Below are 6,308 nucleotides of genomic sequence, written 5' to 3'. Positions count from 1 at the left end.
CTGACTCATGAGTCTACAGAGGGCCAATACACCTGCCACCTGGTGAAAGGTCAGCCATGTTGCCCTCACTATAATGACGTTGTCCTGGTAAGTGTAGAGCTCACTTTACCCTGTGGTTCTCCACCACAGCACCAATGTCTTAATCTTGAAGTTGGAGCAGCATAGCTTTTCCCTGAGATTCAGATGTGCTTAGCTTTTCACCTGTTAAAAAACATTTTTAAACAAATAAATAAAAAACATTTTAAGTTTACCAATATAGCTAAAAAGACATTGTTTCCTCCCATTACGTTTTCTAGATCCTAAAAGTGGATGTTCCTAGAGATCCGGGTCTCCACCATGTCTCCACTAGGCCCATACCAGATCCACAACAGGAATTAGAAGTACCTCGCTTTTGGGGCTTTTGGCTATGATCAAGTGTAGGAATAAGAAGTACACAAAAACTTCACCCTAAGTCCCATTGCTGCCTGGACAATAAAAGGGGTTCTAGGGAAAGTAACCTCACAGGATGATCTGATCATAAATTCCTAACTGGGCAGGTCTTAGTGTGTAGTCATGTCCCAGGCATATGCGTAACTTCGTTAGTAGTAAAAGGCTATCTTTGCCTTAAGTAAGCCTTGTCTTTTGTTTCTGTGCAGCCAGGTTAATACCTCTTTAAAATGCTTCTTTGCAGACCCCTCTTTCTAAAGGTGACCACTTAGGAAAAAAAAAAATCTTGCTAACTATCCTGTAATTGGATTCCACTGTGTTTTCTCCTACAGTCATGTAATCTTCTCTACATTCTACCTTAATTTCAAATGCATAAAAGAAGCTGCAAACTGTCATCCCTAGAAGCATTTTTCTCAGTCTATTGAGACCTTGCTCCCAGGCATATCCTGTTTGACTCAGATAAAGTCAAAACATTTTGTACAGGTTTGGACGTTTCTCTTTTCTTTCTTCCTTTCTTTATTGATTAAGGTATTACATGTGTCCTTATCCCCCCATTTCCGCCCCCACCCCACTCACGTACATGCCTTCACCCCCCGGGTGTCTGCATCCATTGGTTATGCTTCTGTGGACGTTTCTTACGTCATTGACAGCTGTCACTCTGGTTCCCTGGGGCTCTGCTGATCTCTCCCTAGTTGTCTCAGGTTGACACCTTAGAGCTGGGTTTTTACTTGATTTCCCTAACTAGGCTTCTAGTTTCTTGCTGAGATTAGAGACTGTAGAGCTTATGTCTGCCCAGTGTTGGTTCCTTTTGCCACCCCTCACTAACTTTATGTGATTCTGGTTGACCACATCTCCCTCTTAATCCTCAGATGGTAGAGTGTGAGTCTGTGACCTCGCCTGGCCAGTCAGAGGATTCTGTCCCCCATGGTTGTGGTAGCAGATTCAGGGAGAGCTATAGAGTCCATGGCAGACAAATCAGAGCCTTCTTAGACTTTTTTTTTTTTAACTAAAGCTACCTGGAAGATTGGTCTCTGTTCATTAGGGCTGCTAAGCTTGGAGAAAGTGAAACAGGGACAGCTAGCAGCCATCTTGCCCTTCACAACAGAGCCTGCAAGCAGGGTAAAGCCAAGCAGAGATGAGCAAAGTTCAGAGATGGTGTTTGGATTGTATTATTATTTTCAATTTTTCACTGTCTTTCTGAAGTTATATATATGGAGAGATCTATTTATTTATTATCTATCATCTATTATCTATCTAATCTTTTGCCATGTGACTTTGTAGTGCCTCCCACTAGAGTAAATGGAATATACTTCCCTTCCCATTAACTTTGGACTTAGCCGTATGACTTGCTTTGACCAACAGATTGTGGATGGAAATGACCAGTGTGCCCAGTCTAAGCTGAGGCCTTAAGAGTTTCCACCAACCATTTTGGATCTTCTACTCTCTGTCATAAGAAGAACAGGCCCTAGAAAACTGTTCATTCTTCTGCTTTGGTCCTAGGATGAAGACATGAGGCACATCTGTGGTTAACGTGAAGCCTGAACTCCAGCTGAGTCCAGCCAAGCCTAATCAATACAATATTAGCTTAATCATAGCCAATCTGTTAATCTATGAGCATGAAATAAATGTATGTTGTTATGGGCCATTGAAATTTTGAGGTTACTTGTTATATAGCATAGAGATTTAGGGGTTACTTGCTATATAGTATGATTATAGCAAACCTGACTAACATAGATGGTAAGTGAAAAACAGTTCTGACTACATCATTTAAACCTCTGGATCCCATTGCATCTGAAGTCAATGCCACCCAATTATTGAGTTTCTGTTGTTAGGAACCAAACAAGTCCTCACCAATGCAAAAATCTTTTCTAAGCTCCTAGGATATAGTCCTATTACCTTGACAAATCATTACTAAATCCCTCTCCCACAATGTTGGCTCTGTATACCAGATGAGATCCTGACACAAACGGTCAGATCATCAGCTATTATACTGTTGCCACAGCCTTACCTTTAATCTCACTCAATAACTAACACTCCTAACCCAGTTACTATTTCCAACTCCTGTAATCACTTGTTCCTTGTCCTCAGCGCTGACCTCTGCACTAACTGTAGCTGAACTTGCCATTACCCCTGGATGTCGCCCTTTTGAGGTTCAGCCTCTGCGGCTGAGCCTGTTTCTCCAGCTGCTTTGGTCTACTTAGTATTTGGCTACACCCTTGCCCACAAACATACACATCTCAAACAGAATCCATTCTTACTGTGAGAATGTCAATATGATAAATATCAAAATATAAGTGCTAGATAAAGCCCAGTCGGCGTGGTTGAGTGTTGATCTATGAACCAGGAGGTCACGGTTCAATTTCCAGTCAGGGCACATGCCCAGGTTGCAGCCTCAATCCCTATTGTGGGGTGTGCAGGAGGCAGCTGATCAGTGATTCTCTCTCATCATTGATGTTTCTCTCTCTCTCTCTCTCTCTCTCTCTCTCTCTCTCTCTCTCTCTCTCCCTCCCTCCCTCCCTCTCCATTCCTCTCTAAAATCAATATAAATAAACGCTAGATAAATATTTCTCCTTAATTTAGGATATTATCTTTGACTTTACATAAAATGGAATGTTTCTTTCTAACCTACCTGAATCCTATTCTGGAGTTAAAATCATGAAGACCGGAAAATCTGAAAATGTGGATCAGTTTTGTCAAAATCTAGAAGTGGAAGAATGGAGAGCAAAGATGGTGGGTGTTCCTCCTTGGAGCAGGTGCATAGTGCCAATATAATTTGTATCTTAGCCCTGGCCAGTTTGGCTCAGTGGATAAAGCATTGGCCCATGGACTGAATGGTCCTGGGTTTGATTCCAGCCAAGGGCATGTACCTCATACCTCGGTTGCAGGATCCAGCTCCAGTCCAGGTCGGGGCCTGCGTGGGAGGCAACCTATCGATGTGTCTCTCTCACATCTGTGTTTTTCTCTTTGTGTCTCTTCCCCTCCCTTCCACACTCTCTAAAAAATCAATGAAAAAATGTCCTTGGGTGAGGATTAACAAACAAAATTCAAATCTAGCAGGGACTATTTATATAACATAGATGACTTAGGCCAAAATTATAGGTTGCTCTTCAGACTCCTTAATTCTTCTTAATATATATTTATACAATACATATACAATTTTCAGAAATGTTTATGATTTTTAAAAATTTAAGCAAAGCCCCAGCTGGTGTGGCTCAGCTGGTTGAGTGTTGTCCCATGCATGGAAATGTCACCACTTTGATTTCCAGACATGCCCTGGTTGCAGGTTCAATCCCTAGTCAGGGTGGTATGGAGGCAACCTATTGATGTTTCTCTCTCGCATACATATTTCTCTCTCTCTCTCTCTCTCTCTCTCTCTCTCTCTCTCTCTCTCTCCCTCTCTCTCTCCTTTCCTTTCTCTAAAAAAATCAATTAAAAAAAGTAAAAATAAAAATTTAAGCACAGATATGGTAATATAAGAAACACAATTAATATCACAACGTCTCTATCCTCCCAATCCAAGATTTCTAATGGTTACACTCATATGTGCCTCATCTTCTTTTCTTCTCCAAAGAAATAAAACATTATGGATGTAGCTAAAAATCCCTTTAACCACCACTCTTGGTCCTATTCCCTTTCTGTCTTCATGCTATGAACAGATATGTTTTCCTTTCTATTTTGAATCAATGTGTTTTTACTGTTAATGTTTTTCATGTTGTTTTGCAATTTGTTTTTAGTCCATTATGTTTGAGATCTGTGCACACTGATCCACATAGAGCTAGTTTATTCCTTTTAATGAGACACAATATTACAATGTATGCATATACCATATTTTACATATCCATTCATCTACTGTAGCAATTCTCAACCTTTTCATTTCATGGCAAACATAAACTAACTAGAGGCACAATGCATGAAATTCGTGCAAGAGTAGGCCTTCCTTCCCCCGGCTGCCGGCACTGGCTTCCCTCAGCACCCGGGACCTGGGCTTTCCTCACAGCCCTGGCTTCGTCCTAAAGGTTGTCCGGCAGGAAGTCTGGTCTAATTAGCATATTATGCTTTTATTACTATAGATTAAACTTTGCAACACACCAAAAACTATATTATATTTTTTGCCGGTCTGAAAAAAAAAGGTATAATTTTGATTCATTCACACTGGACAACTATTGTTGTTTGGGCTGCTATCATTTTTTCTTATTTTTTATTTTGACAATCTAAGGGAAAAGAGGTCAGTGCCCCTGACTAAATAGTCAGGTATTGTATGTTTTAAAAATTCTTGCAGCCCTAGCAGGTATGGCTCAGTTCGTTGGGCATTGTCCTGTGCACCAAAAGGTTGCAAGTTCGATTCCCAGTCAGGGCACATGCCCAGGTTGGAGGCTGGATCCCTGGTAGGGAATCATAAGGGAGGTGCAGGAGGCAGCTGATCGACATTTCAGTCTCATTATGTTTCTCTTTCTCTCTTCCTCTCCCTCCCTCTCTCCCTAAAACTCAATAAAAATATTTTTTAAAACTCTTGCGGCACAAAGTGAATCCATATTTAGATTTACTTAAAGCTTTACCAGTTTCTTTGTTCACCATTCTTTCTATCTTTCTTTTGTTCTTTGTCAGGGACATTTACTTTTTCTTTTGTATGAATTTATATGTGTGTGGGAAAGAGACCATGTAACTAAAAATACATGACAACATGCACATACTGCATTATTTATGTGTGAATAATATGATATCTAAGATACATTTCAAAATAATCTAGGAGGGACATAAGTGGATGAGGTCATAGGTGAAATTAGACTGGCTGTGTACTGACAATAATTAAAGTTGGGTTATAGGTGCAGGGAGTTTATGCTACTTCCTCTATTTTTGTATACGACTGAAATTTTTCATACATGTTAAAGAATTTAGAAAAAAGGGAAAGCACTCTACTGGTAGCAGAGGTCCTGGACCCCCTTACTCAACTGGCAGCTGACTAGCTATGTCACTTTTTTAAAGCCACTCCCTTTCTCTGGGCCTCAATTTCCTTCTCTCTAAAATGATCAAGGTAGACCAATGATATTTAAGATCCTTTCCTGCTTTGACATGGTAAGAGATATCAAATCTTTTTTGTTAATATTTGTTTTTTGAGATATAATTCACCATTTTATTTTATTTTATTTATTTATTTTTTCAGCCAGTTTGTGCTTCATTGGCGCCGTGACGCTCAGGCCTTGACCGCGTACTTCCGTAGGGGGTAGAGCCGCTCCTTCCACTGCTGCTTCTTGGTCTTCAGGTTCTCTTCATGCTTGTTGAGCGGCGGCGCATGGCGCGTGTTTTCTCAGGCCTCAGATCCAGGGGCTCGTACTTCTTGCCCTTGTAGAATTTCCTGAGTTCTCTTTCTGAGTCTGGTTAATGACAGTAAGAACACGGGAGATAGACTTGCGAGCAACCCGGATCTTAGAAAGCTTGGAAGCTGCGCCGTCTGTCACTTTGGCTACGCGCAGCTGGGACAGCTCCACCTTCAAGTCGTCCAGCTATTTGAGCAGCTCCTGCTTCTTCTTGCCGCGAAGGTCCCGAGCCTCACTTTTGGCCATAGCTGAACACACCGCCGCCGCCGCCTGCTCGGAGAGCTCACCATTTTAAAGTGTACAATTCAGTGGTTTTTAGTATATTCACAAGGTTATACAACCATCACCACCATCTAATTCTAGAATACGTTCATTACCCCCAGAAGGAATCCCATACCCGTTAGCGGTCATTCACCATTCTTTTCTTCCCCCGTCTCTGGCAACCACTAATCTATTTTCAGTCTCTATGGATTTACCTGTTCTGGAAACTTCTTATAAATGGAATCATACCACATGCAGCCTTCCATGTCTGGCTTCTTTCACTTGGCAAAATGTTTTCAAGGTTCA

At 41.2% G+C, this 6,308-nt stretch overlaps 1 pseudogene across 1 annotated transcript; it reads right to left on the bottom strand.

Annotated features, from left to right (window-relative positions):
* Positions 1-5,617: 5,617 nt before the first annotated feature.
* On the bottom strand, positions 5,618-5,987 carry LOC308513526 (large ribosomal subunit protein uL29-like; annotated as a pseudogene). Its single transcript has one exon. The product of its transcript is annotated as a large ribosomal subunit protein uL29-like (transcript).
* Positions 5,988-6,308: the final 321 nt, after the last annotated feature.

This window comes from Myotis nattereri (genome assembly GCF_964212035.1).
Source record: "Myotis nattereri genome assembly, chromosome: 2".
In the NCBI taxonomy this organism is placed as follows: Eukaryota; Metazoa; Chordata; class Mammalia; order Chiroptera; family Vespertilionidae; genus Myotis; species Myotis nattereri.
The sequence above is the reverse complement of the archived record's forward strand: the minus strand, read 5'-3'. Positions and strand labels throughout refer to the sequence as shown.